The sequence below is a fragment of the Mustela nivalis genome (assembly GCF_964662115.1).
Source record: "Mustela nivalis genome assembly, chromosome: 1".
Taxonomy (NCBI): domain Eukaryota; kingdom Metazoa; phylum Chordata; class Mammalia; order Carnivora; family Mustelidae; genus Mustela; species Mustela nivalis.
This window is the reverse complement of record NC_139020.1, coordinates 6,818,287-6,830,802: the sequence shown is the minus strand read 5'-3', so window position 1 is coordinate 6,830,802 and position 12,516 is coordinate 6,818,287. Positions and strand designations below refer to the sequence as shown.

The 12,516-nt window shown below is 45.2% G+C and overlaps 1 protein-coding gene across 3 annotated transcripts in view; it reads left to right on the top strand.

The window, feature by feature from the left end:
• The window catches only part of KCNJ15 (potassium inwardly rectifying channel subfamily J member 15), a 71,551-nt gene that overhangs the window by 21,162 nt on the left and 37,873 nt on the right, over positions 1-12,516 (top strand). The window contains exons 1-2 of one of the 3 annotated variants that reach the window (XM_082686065.1): positions 8,414-8,567; positions 8,769-8,907. The exons of 1 other annotated variant lie outside the window; for it this stretch is intronic. The gene's annotated coding sequence lies outside the window, so the exon portion shown is untranslated. Of the gene's footprint in view, positions 1-8,413; positions 8,568-8,768; positions 8,908-12,516 lie in introns of those variants that run through there. One more of the 3 variants, XM_082686066.1, reaches the window with a different exon arrangement.

Here is a 12,516-nt window from a genome sequence, read left to right as displayed (position 1 = left end):
ACTGCTAATCCAAATAAAGGGCGAGAGAACATGCAATGAGCACCCATTGGCTGAGCCAGAAGCCAGTGACTGAATGTGGGAGAAGTGGAAAAAGCTCTGTGCGTGCTCAGGAACCCAAAACTCAGGGCAAGAAGTGTCAGTACAATGAGGCCTGTAGAGAGGGGATAGTCTAGTGCAGTGTGGTGAGGAAGGGTAGCGTCCACAGCAGCAGAAGAAGTTGCACACCTTGCTTGTGCTTTGGTGTCTCCATCCCCAAAAGAAAGAGGCACCATCAATCAACTTGGTGATTTTTTTAAAGCTGAAGTGTATAGTTCAGCACTAACCTAGGAGCAATCACTGAAATATGAAAACAGGGCTAAAGGAGAGTAATTCACTGCTTCTGCCTTCCCCACTGGATTGTTAAAATTATTCAGGATGCTACTAACCTTTTCTGTATCATTCTATTTTAAATATTCTAAATGTAGCTCGAGGGGTCTCCGACACAGATTCAACCTACCATGTGTAAAATACTGTCTTTGGCCATCTGGTGGAGAAAGGGTCCATGGCCACGCATGTCTCACTGTCTGGCCTAGCAGATTACCTGTATAGTTGGTTCAGGATTAAACAACAATAAAAGAGCAACAGAAGAAGTTAAATAATGCGTGTAACACATTGCCAGATCAGTGATACGGTTAGGCTTTGAAAGGAAGGTGGCATCGTATTAGTTGCAATGACCTGGAAGGGTGAATCTACCCTCTAGATGTTGCATTTCTGTTTACTTGCCCATACTGTCAACACTGAAAATCAGACCCTGCAATATACCTTTCACTGATGGGAAGTGTCACGGTTCATTTGGTAAAAATGGGTCTGAGGTGAACCAGAAACAAATTGCGCATATCTAAAATGAGGTGTAAGTTTGCATCAGCAACAGCAAAAGCCACAACGCCCAGCTTGAATGAGGCAGGGGGAAACTGGGTCATGGTTGGGTTCATGTCAGCGGTGTTCGGTAACTCCTAAGTCATGCGACTGGGGGGAACCTAAATCACCAACTCACTCTGGTGGAGGTTTAAAAGAAAGTGTTCAGCCTCTATATAGAATAGTGAGCATTTCTGTATCTGACTTTTTATGCACACATATTCCTGTGTGACAAAATTGGATTTTATACATGCCCCAGCAACGGTCAGATTGGAGCTAATAAATTAGGATCATGCCTATATGACACTTTCATTTTTCAAATCAAGTTTTAAACATTTAGCGGTTGACTACAAAAGAACTAAGGACACACATGGGAATAGGGTGACCAACCACAGCAGTTTTTCTGGGACTGAGGGATTTTCCAGGATATGAGACTTTCAAACTTAAAACTCAGGGAGTCATGGGAAAACCAGGGTGTTTGCTCACCCTCCAGAGGAATAACATGGAGATTATATTTCTGTGAAGGAACTTTTGTGTTTTGGGATACTTTCTGTGCCATCCCATTAAGAAGCATGTGAGAAAGTCTCTGTGCTTTCCTGAGGAGGAATTCTTTTTTGTTGAGAATGGGGGTGGGAAGATGGAGAAATCTTCTTGGTCACTGGAGGTTGTTCTCAGCCCCATCTGCTTCTCCCCTAGGAACCCGAAGGACAAAGAGAGACAGGTGATTTTGGAAATCTGCTAGAAGAGTGAATAGGGAAAGTGATCTATTAGTTGGAGGGACTGTGTCCTATGGAACCTCATTTAAAAACCAGTAGATGATATCAAGTTCAAAAACATATGACCTTATAAGTAACTTGGTGAGGGCAATTCACCTGTTCTATGCAAGAGGTCTTTCTTCTAGCAGACAGGAGTAAGTGGCCTTGTCACAGGATCTGGGAAAACTTTTAAAGCCAGCGTACCTACAAGGCAAGCTTTTCCATTAAGTTTACAGAAAGACAGTTACTTTGTCTTACTCTTCAGTTGGTAAGCCCCTACGACTTAAGTATTTGGCTTATTCAGCAACTTTTCAGAATTTGTTGTTATTGTTGATAATTTCAAAATCTCACAGGTCCTTCATGGAACACAGAACAGCCACATTTCTCTAAATGATGCCCTATAACTTGGCATGTTTGGTCATGATTGTATTCAGCAGAAGAGGGCCAAATGTATGTTTATCTACTTCCCTATCTGTCTCAGCCTCAACGAAGAAAAAAAAAATGAGTGACTCTGAGTTCTAGGTTGAAGCAAGTGGGAAGCATAAAGTTGATGCCACAGGAACCTTGTCTGGGCCATATGGCTGTTATGGGAGGAAGGAACAAAGAGAGAGAATGCTAAAACTGGGAACGATCCTTGAAAGGAAAACAGAACTATTCTGAATCTTTGTATTCTTCAGAGATGTTGTATGTGTCATCAATCATCAGCTGCTAAAGCACCAAAAGCAAAGGGTGAGCTTTGGGATAAGGGCTGCCACCTGCTTCCATTCTGCATTAAATGCCTGGGGACACTATTTTGTTTCTAGCCTAACCTGGTATAGTTTCTAACACCCGCAACTTCGGAGTAATTATTCTTACTGTTCTACTAACATTCAATCAGCTTGAGCCTCCAAGCCCATCAGTGAAATCCGGGAAGGGAATAAGTCAAAGGGCACATTCTCACATCCTGACCACGTCAAACCGATACCCACTCTTTTTTTACACCAATACAAGCTTTGATGTGGGTTTCTGCCACTTGAATGAATTATATGTGTACAAACATGTGTTAAAGTAGGGACCAATCTAGTATAGCACAGTATATGAGAACCTTCAACGAGATGTTGGTGTAGATCCTGGGTTTCAGGCTCTGTGGACCCTGTGAAGGTCACTCTCTGGTCTTCTGAGTCAAACTTGAAATATTAAGAGACTGGTTGGGATGGCTGTAAGTACCTTCGAGCTATAATTAAGCTTCTCTGATTCTTCTACTTGCTTGCTTTTTGGAACATAACTGCTAATAAAATCTTCCCTCTCCCTTAAAGCCACACCATGAAGAGATGTTCAGTGAGAGAGGCAGGACTACAAAGTGGGGAGAGGAGGTATTTAAGTACAGGATGGCTTGGAGAGCTGGTGAGTTGCCCGGATAAAATGGGATTTATGGGGTTAGCTCTGGGCAAGCTCATTTCTGCTTGGTGACTAAAATGTCTGAATGGAAGGTAGAAATGGTAGAGGACAAATGTGAGCTCAGATCACTTAAGCTAAAAGAAAGTAATATCAACCAAATATTAATAATAAATAAAAATGTGGCCTTTATTCTATCAATTTATTAAAAGAAGGGTAAATTTCAGGCTCATGAGGTCATACTAAGGCCAACTTGACCGATATACTTTCACACTCAATGAGACACCCTAATGACTCAATAACGGAATCCATTTTTGTTTTTGTGGTTCTTGCCATCTGGACAAAATTCCATGAGGCTAAGGTTCGAGCTACATTGCTGAGGGGCCCCAGGGCGAGCTCACATGGCTTGTTTCATCTGCACCATTATTCGTTCTGTTCCTCCTTTCTGTCATGCCTACAGCCCATCTTTGTTCCTGCCTATGAAAACCTTGTTAGTTGAACTCCGTTGTCCCCTCCTCTGGAAGCCCACCTTCCAACTCCGGGCAGAGTCTACTACCCTTCCTGTGGGCTTCTAGAATATTTCCATCACAGAGTACTTACCACACTGTTTATGGTCCGCTCTTTCCCAGTCTTTCTGCTGAACTGCCCTTCACTCCAGTCTTGCGACTGTGGGGTCTTAATAACCCAGCAAAGAGGAGACACCCAGTTTAGTTATGAATCCAATTAGATTGATGGGATATCAATAACGGAGTCCTCTGTTGGTGCTAGAAGGCCCTGCTGAGATCCTCCTGGCACTCTGAGGTACTGCCCATGCGCATAAAATGACCATATGCATCTCAAGTCAAAGTCTAAATTTTAGTGCCAAGATCCCCAATTTTATTATTTTTAATTTTTTTTCTTTTTTAAATATTTATTTTTTTATTTGGGAGACAGTGTGTGTGCATGCACAGGCACGTGAGTTGGTGAGTCGAGAGGGAGAGAGAGGAAGAAAATCACAAGCAGACACCATGCTGAGCGTGGAGCCCAGTGGGGGTGAAACAGATGAAAATGAACAAAAACAAGATCATGACCTGAGCTGAAACCAAGAGTCTGACACTGAACTGACTGTGCCACCCTGTCGCCCCTACCCAATTCCATTTTGAGCAGGAAACTGATGTAGTGGAGGAGGAGAGTAGGGGGTGCTAAGGGAGTGAGAGTTCACAGTAGAGGGAGGACCTATACTAGAGGGCGGGAGAACTGGTGGTCTGCGCAGATCCCCTCGGACCTCTTCCCCCGCTTCTGGGTGCACACTCGCAGGCTTCCATGCATACTGCTTCTGATGTCCTGCAGCTGCCCCCCAACCCTCTTCATAAGGCTGTCCTTGGGCTACCAGTCCCACTTCCTTACAGATACAGAAAGCCAGAGGCCGTGGGATACCCCTTTAGCCCTTCTACTCTTAGCAAAGCTGGCTGGGCAAGAGCAGAGAAGTCCAGCTCCCTTGTCAAAGGTGCCACTTTCACTCCAAAACCCTCACCAGATTTAGGCAGGGAAATGGCCTGAGCCCAAAACTACCGCTTTACTTAGCTTCATCCCTCCCCTGCTGGCCTCCATCCTATCCTCAGATTTTTCCCAGGAGCACTTTAATAAATGGCGCACATGCATCCTTGTTGAGTTAGCTGCTTCTAGAGAGCCACTCCAAGACAAGATTTCAACTTTGGGTCTTCCTAGATAAGCCTCCCACTGGCAAGGTCAAAGGCAAACAGGCCTCTAGCTCTGGTCTGCAAAGTCTTGAAATGACTGAGATGGTCATTCTTCATTCTCCAAGGCTCATCTGCATTCCAATAGGATGTTTTAAGTATCTCTGGGCCAGGGGCTATGGGAACAAATGAGGCATGACCACCCCCCACCGCCCACCCCAACCTTGTCCTGCCTGGCCCATGGGGGACACTTGAAGCCAGTGGGGCCATCCACAGCTTCTAAGAAGTTTTAAAAACTGGCATAATTCTCCGTAAGTAGTCCCATATCTAATGCAACTTAAATAAATCTAGTCAAAGGTAAAAATGTGGGGTGCTTGGGTGGCTCAGTGGGTTAAGCCTCTGCCTTTGGCTCAGGTCATGATCTCAGGGTCCTGGGATCGAGCCCCACATCAGGCCCTCTGCTCAGCAGGGAGCCTTCTTCCCCCTCTCTCTCTGTCTGCCTCTCTGCCTGCTTGTGATCTCTCTCTCTGTCAAATAAATAAATAAAATCTTTAAAAAAAAAAAGTAAAAATGTACTCTTTTCCTCTTATTTTTTGTCTCAACTTTTTTTTTTAATTTTTATTAACATATAATGTATTATTTGCTTATGTCTCCATTTAAGCCAAGATGAGAACTGGAGGCACTGCAGCATTTTTTTTTTTTTTAATTATTCTTGGGAAATGGCTCTCTTGAAAGAGCTAGTTCTTGTGCTCTTTTCTGTCCAGTTTTCAGACATCACTTTAGAACTTTGGATAAAAATTCAGACTTTAGTTGTATGCTTAAAATTTGACACAGGAAGGAAGGAAGGGAGGAGGGTGAGAAGGAAGGAAGATTTGCCGTATATTCATTCATCCTTATTTTTTATTTTAGGCTAAAAGATCAGTAACATTGATCATCTTCAGTTATAAGATGATTAGTTGTGTTTTTTTAAGTAACCGGATTGTAGCTTCTGGACCCTTCTCCTCAGAAGTGGGTTGTAAAGCAGGTTTTAGTCACTGGGTGGGAGGGAGATTCGGTGACACAAAGTGGTTTTCGTCAACATTAATAACTCGCCCCGTTTCCCTCTCTCATGTAGCATTGGAAATCCTGAAATCATTCAGTTATTAAAACATGCCAAGGAAAATCTGTCCCCTGTAACAACAACAAAAAAATCTCATAGATATTTTTCTAGAGCTTTCCCACTCAGGACTCTACACTTTCTCATGCATATATAATGCCTCGCCTCCTGTCATGAATTGGGTCATATCTACAGTGTCAATGTCTGATTGTTGATGTAGTCCCACACGAAAAATGAAAACAGGTAAACATCAACCACATGAAGCATAGTGTCTTAACCTATGAATGGTTTTCCTGCATCTACACTATTTTGAACTCATTTTCTTCCTTCATTTTTAAGAGTGTTTTGTGGAGGGTTGTGAGCTCTGCTGTGTACGGTCCTGTGAGAACTAAACCTCGCCAAAGTATTAGCCTGTGATTATCATTCACGTAGCGTGTGGCTTGATATTCAAAGGAACTGACACATGCATATGTATGCCCACAATAGACTAATTTGAGAAAAATGTAGCCTAATGAAAAATGCATGGACTGAGAGAGAGAACTGTTTTGAGCCTCACCCCTCACGCCGTCCAGCTCTGTGACTCTGAACACATCACTTAACCTCTCTGGCTTCCACTTCCTCACCCTTAAACTAATCGTGCCTTTTTGGTCTGAGCATCCAATGAAATAACATTTCTGAACGAACTTTATAAATTGAGAAAAACTATTCAAATGTTAATTGACTAATTAAAGCTGAGATGGGAAGTATTCATTAAAAGTAAGAAAAGAAGGGGCGCCTGGGTGGCTCAGTGGGTTAAGCCTCTGCCTTCGGCTCGGGTCATGATCCCAGGGTCCTGGGATCGAGCCCTGCTCAGCGGGGAGCCTGCTTCTCCCTCTCTATCTGCCTGCCTCTCTGCCTACTTCTGCCTACTTGTGATTCCTCTCTCTGTCAAAGTAATAAAAAAATAAAAAATAAATAAACATTTTAAAAAAGTAAGAAAATAAGAATTAAATTTCAATTGTAACAAGTCATACTGTCCTTTTATAATCCTTTATCAATCTACTTGAAAATTAACTGTTTTAGGAACTGTGATGTGCCCCGTGTCCCTCAAGGGACACGTAGTGAAAGGACAGTTACAGTCACATGCTAAATGACACCGACAGCCAATGATAAAGAGTCACAGCAATTTATACAGTGCGAAGTGGCACATGGAGTAAGAGGGGGACCCAGGTAACCAGGTGGGTTGGGGCCGTATGAGATGGGTACTTGGACCCCCTGAAGAGGGGTCACTGAGCAAAGTCCTGACTGGGATTTTCTGGGGGAATGAAGATCTGAGGGAGAATGTTCCAGGCGATGGGACAGCCTGTGCAAACCACCTGGGCTAGGATGTGGTCAGGCCTTGAAGCTGGGTTTTCCCCTTCCTTTTGTTTTGGACCCCTGTGTTTCCCTGTTCTATATGGGGCCTTCATCACGTCCTCCTCTGATGTGCATCCGATTCCATGGTCTGGAGTAAGAGCTGCAGCTTGAAGACCTCTGCACCCGGCATGTCTTCTTCCTTGTCTCCAGCCCTGAGTCCCCAGGGAGCCTCGCATCTTCTCCGAGGGGTCGCCCCACTCTCACAGGCTGAAGAGGAGGCCCCTGCTCCCTGGGAAGGAGAAGGACAAAGGCTGATGCACCGTTCACACTGTGCCCACTGGGAATCAGAAAAAAGGGCATGATTCATGCCAAGACTTGGAGTCAAGGGAGGGGGTAGGATAAAGTAGGCAGTTTCACACTTTCCTCTTAAAAAAAAAAAAAAAAAAGAATAGCCCTTCCCCCCTTCTCTCCCCATTTAGATCAAGCCCCTGGAAAGCACTCAGGGGAGGGAAACTATCATTTGCTTCCAACAAACGGAATGAGTTACCCCCTTTCCTCTCCAGCCTAAAGCGGCTGCAGAGCCCTAACCCTGCCTGGGAGCCTGCGTGGGGGACGCATGAATGTGTTATCATCATCCTTGTGATAGAGACCCTTGGTTTCCCCTGGTGCTGCCTTTGGACCAGTGCAGGGGATCTCGCCGGGAAGGCGCCTGTGGGAGAGCCGTCCTTCCTTCGGGGGCTTGCCAGGGTCCGCGTGCAATCTGGCCACAGGAAGCCTGGCAACCTACCCGGGCTTTGGCGCGATGGCCATAAGCAATGGCTCGGTGTAGGGAGGACATACAGCTGTATTCCAGAAAGAAACTCTGCCTCCATTTCCAGAGATGGAGACCTCCCCTTAGACTTCTGCTTCAAAGATGAAAACTTGACCATTTCTCATAAAAGCGTGGACACTGGGCACAAATGCTAGAAACCGGCTTCCATTCCAACCTCCATGATCCTAAAGAACCCAATTTTACCCGTATCTATCCAACTTCTTTAAGCTTTTTTGGTCAGGGAAAACAGAGGCTATAGGGAGATTGGGCTAAAAACGCAGAGTTTTTGTCTGTGACATTTTGCTCCTATATATTTCATATGTGTGTCATCTGTATGAGTTTGTTTTGCTTTTCTCAAGAAGCAGAGATTTTTGTCACCATTCATTTGCAGTGGGGAGAGGGAAGAGGAGGAGGGAACATGGGGTATAGGAGAGCTGGTTAGAAGAGATCATCTGGTTATTTATTTACGGTTTATTTAGGCAAAAGGGCCTTTAAAAAGGGCTTGATAAGAGTAGCCAAAGTTTCTTCAAAGATTAACTGGCTCTTTTCTTTAAAAAGACGTTCGTTTTCTTTCCTACAGGTGTTCAGAGGGCTCAGGACTGGGTGTCCACTCGAATCTTGTGCTGGTCTGTAGATCTCCTTAAGGCACACTGCCGGCATCACGGAGCCCTCTTTCCCTCTCCCTTTCTCCCTCTGCTTCTCCCCCTCCCTCCTCCCTCCTCGTCCCTCCTCCCTCGGCTCAATCTCTTCCAATCTCCTTCTTCCTCTCTTCAGTTCCTTCAGGTAAATCCTACTCAAACTTGTACCAACTTGTTTTTGACTGACAGCGAGCAGCGAGAGACTTTTCTTCACTTTGAGAGAACCTGAACACCTATCTTCCCCAAGACAACCTGCATCGACCGGTCATTTCCTCGCCGGGGCATAGCTTGCCATCGAGGTAGGAGTCCAGTGCATCGGTCCCTGCAGGTAGGAGGTATGCGCCTCGGTCAACACCGGAGCACTCAGCCGGCTGGAGAGATTTCTGAAAAACTTTACTCCCAGGCAATGAGCGAGCGGTGATTCTCTTAAAACTCACTTAAATCATTCAAAACTTCCAAGCTTATTTGGGGGAAATTTACAAGTGCTGTTTGCATGTGGAAAACGGGTTTTTTACTTAATGATGGGGGGGGAAGTGCTTTATTCTTGCCTGTGAAACAATATCCAGATGTTGTCTTGTTTGCTGTGGGTGTAAGTGATCTAGGTGGAGGGAAGGAATGACTCCGACTTCTCCTTGCAAGTGTTTTTCTCTCACAGTGTCTGTCAGAGCAAGTTTCTTACTGATTTTCAGTGATTATAGAGTTCTGGGGTCTTTTTCTGGCAGTCAGTTTCCTTTGTCCGGGGAGAAGTCGGTGTAGGTTGCCTTAAGGCGAAACCTCACCGGAATATTTTAAAATCTGTTACCTATCCTTACGAGGAAAAAAAAAAAAAAAAAAGTTACGTAAGTTTTCCGCGGTAGGTGGAAGGAAGGTAAACAATTCTGACTTTGGAAACATTATGAACCTTTGTTCACAACCTGTGGATAATGTGTCTTAGAACCTGCGCATGATTTCCTGTGAGTTTAGATGGCTCTCAGCTAAGAAGTGTTCCTCTGGGTGGAATTTCCACGCTGCCTCCATGAAGCTAGCTTTTTAAATTTTTTTATTTTTTATCTCCTGTCTGCACTTCCGCATTTAGTCGCCTGAAGGAAACAAGAATTTGTCTTTCAATGAGGTGTTTCTTGATCTCCCAACTTCTGACAGTCACAGGTTAGGACCCTGACAACGAATGCAATGTTCAACTCAGGAAAATTAAAGAGCAAAATGATTCGTCCCACTCCGTTCACACATGTAGGTTTATGTCTTGTGAATGGAAAATATTTTCATTCTTTTTTTTTTTTTTTTTACCTGAAGGAATAATTTTGAAAACAAAAATGACAACTGATTTGTAAAATCCTTTCTTTGAAACCCCCAAATCTCTCTCTCTCTCTCTCTCTCTCACACACACACACACACACACACAGAAGCACCATCGACTGTTATCCCAGATCTTACCCCATTTTGTCCTCTCTTGTCAATGTTTAAACAGCCATGTAACGATCAACAACAGCCTTAGGTGAAGAATTCTCTCAATTTAAAGTTGTCCCAAGAATCCCAAGAAAAGAGTCAACTGCCTCCACTACCGCGAGTTGAAACACCATCTCTCTGTGGACCGGGTTGGGAGGCTCAGAGGGGAACGGAGTGAGGACTTCACCTCGGGCTCAGCTCCCTCCGCTGTTCCTTCCCTGGGTTTGGGGGGGATTGTTATTTTTTTTTTTTGTTTGGTTTGGTTTTGATTTTTTAGCGGTTTTCCTACTTTTCTAGCTGAGAATAGAATCAATGACCATGCAGGGAGCCACCCAGAGGTCACATGTCAAGTCTTCAGAAAAGGCTAGAAAGTAGAAGAGTTCAACCAGATCAGGTAATCACATCTCAGAAATGCTAATCAAATAACGGAGCTGACACGTCTTCACTGAGCTAAGGAGACGCCTACGTACTTTGGGGGTTTGTTAGGAATAGACGTGGTTGAATGTTGTGATTCTGGTCGCTTAAGGAAAACACATTTTTAGTAAAAAGCCCATGCACCCTCTCACCACTCCTTCCTCCACCAACAGTTGTGGTCATTTTACGGAAAGTGCTCTTTCCCCAATTTCCTGGCCTCACGCTTAAACCCAGTGCAGACAGCTTGTTTTGGGGGGGGGGAGAGACCCTAGGCTTCCCCCACCAGCCGTCATGAAAGCCAACAAAAGCAGGTCTGTTGGCTCCTTGACACAGGGCTCAGTGCACGCCTGCTCTGCCCTTGTGTGGAGGAAGTCTGGGAAGGGCTGCACTTTCTTTTTTTGAGATGTGTGTGTGTGTGTGTGTGTGTGTGTGTAATTATATACCTGAAAGACAGCAACATGGTCAGTACAAGAAAAAGCACCAATGTGTGGTACTGACTGTGTAGAGGCAAACATTTTCAGATGTAATCGGTGAATGTCAAGGACTTGAAATACCCTTTCCTGCCTCACCCCCTCCTCGGTTAGAGACTGAGCAATCCTCTTGACTTCCTCACATGCCCCACATCAGAGTCCAGAGTCGTCTGTGGACTCTATTTGCCTGTTGGCTGCATCGGAATCTTACAGCCAGCACAGCAGTCCACAGATGGAGCTGTAGGCATGATGGGCACAGATGGCGAGCCCCTGCTCAGGACATATCCACCTCCCTAATCATTTCCCACAGTCATTAATATATGAGTACTTCAGCCACCGTCTCTCCGCCGGCAACAATTAAAGCACCTCACGCTGGAGGAAATGGGGGTGTCTCCAAATGTGTTCTAATTCATCTTTCAAGTCAGAGTAAGTTTATTCCAAAAATAGTCTGGGAGCTCTGGCCAGAGTTAATGTTAGCTTATAGGCTTGCAGCGAAGAGGTTGTTGCATGTTAGTGGGTAAATGCAGGAGGCGTATCAGGCAGCGGTTATCACCCATCCTTCCCTCTCCCCTGCCCTTTACTTCTGTCTCATGGAGCCCTGGGCTGTGGGGTTGTGGGTCCAGCTGGAGAATGGAGAGTGACAGAGCCGGGAAGTGGGTAGCAGAGGAGCAAAGCAAACCAAACTGGGCCGTGCTCTGTGCCCCTCAAGAATGCAGTGCCCCGGCAGGGGACAGATCTGACCCTACCCGCTGGCTCCTTGCTGTCCTTCCCGCAGCTTCCCTGTGCTCGTTTCACAGACAGGGAAAGGGAACTGTGGAGCCAGAAACCAGCAGCCCTAGGAATGCCAAGCCTTCCCTCAACCAAAGGAAAAAAGGGTAGCCTCCTTTCCTTCCTTTAAAGGGAGACATGAGGGCACAGAATGAGAGAAAATAATGTATAATCTGAAAGTTTTATTTTGTAAGTGTTACTTCGTTCAGATGAAAGGGGGAAAATAAGCAAATCCTTGGGGAGCTTGGGTGGCTCCGTCGGTTAAGCGTCTGCCTTCAGCACAGGTCATGATCCCAGGGTCTTGGGATTGAGCCCCACATCAAGCTCTCTGCTCAGCAGGGAATCGGCTGGTTAAGAGCCACCAGGCTCCACCGGACACTCATCCTCCCATCCGCATTTCTGGCTTCTCCCCCTGACCACGTCCCTGGGGTTACAGATCATTGTGGGGTCATGGGAATACACAGGGGGCTCAGAAGGGGACTCCAGCAGCATGGATCAAATTCTCAGCTGATTTGAGGACCCGGTAGTCAGGTTTGGGTTTTAATCTACATCCTATTTCTGTCGAAGTTGCCCTAGTCTCAGGCTGATAACTGAGATTCTTGTGTTTTCTCCAGGACCTCGCCAAAGTCTGATCAAGATCATATGGGGCTTGAAAAATATACAGCTGGGGGTTGGGGGGCTCTTTAAGGAAAATGAATGCAAAAGCATGACTAGAAAATTAGGTACAAGGTTTTGGAGAGGGTTTGTCTGAGTATAAGTGAGGCTCCCTGAAGCTTGGTTTCATTACCTTCATGATAAATCCACTCTGTGTCATACATAATAAAGGCCCAGTACTTGCCTTT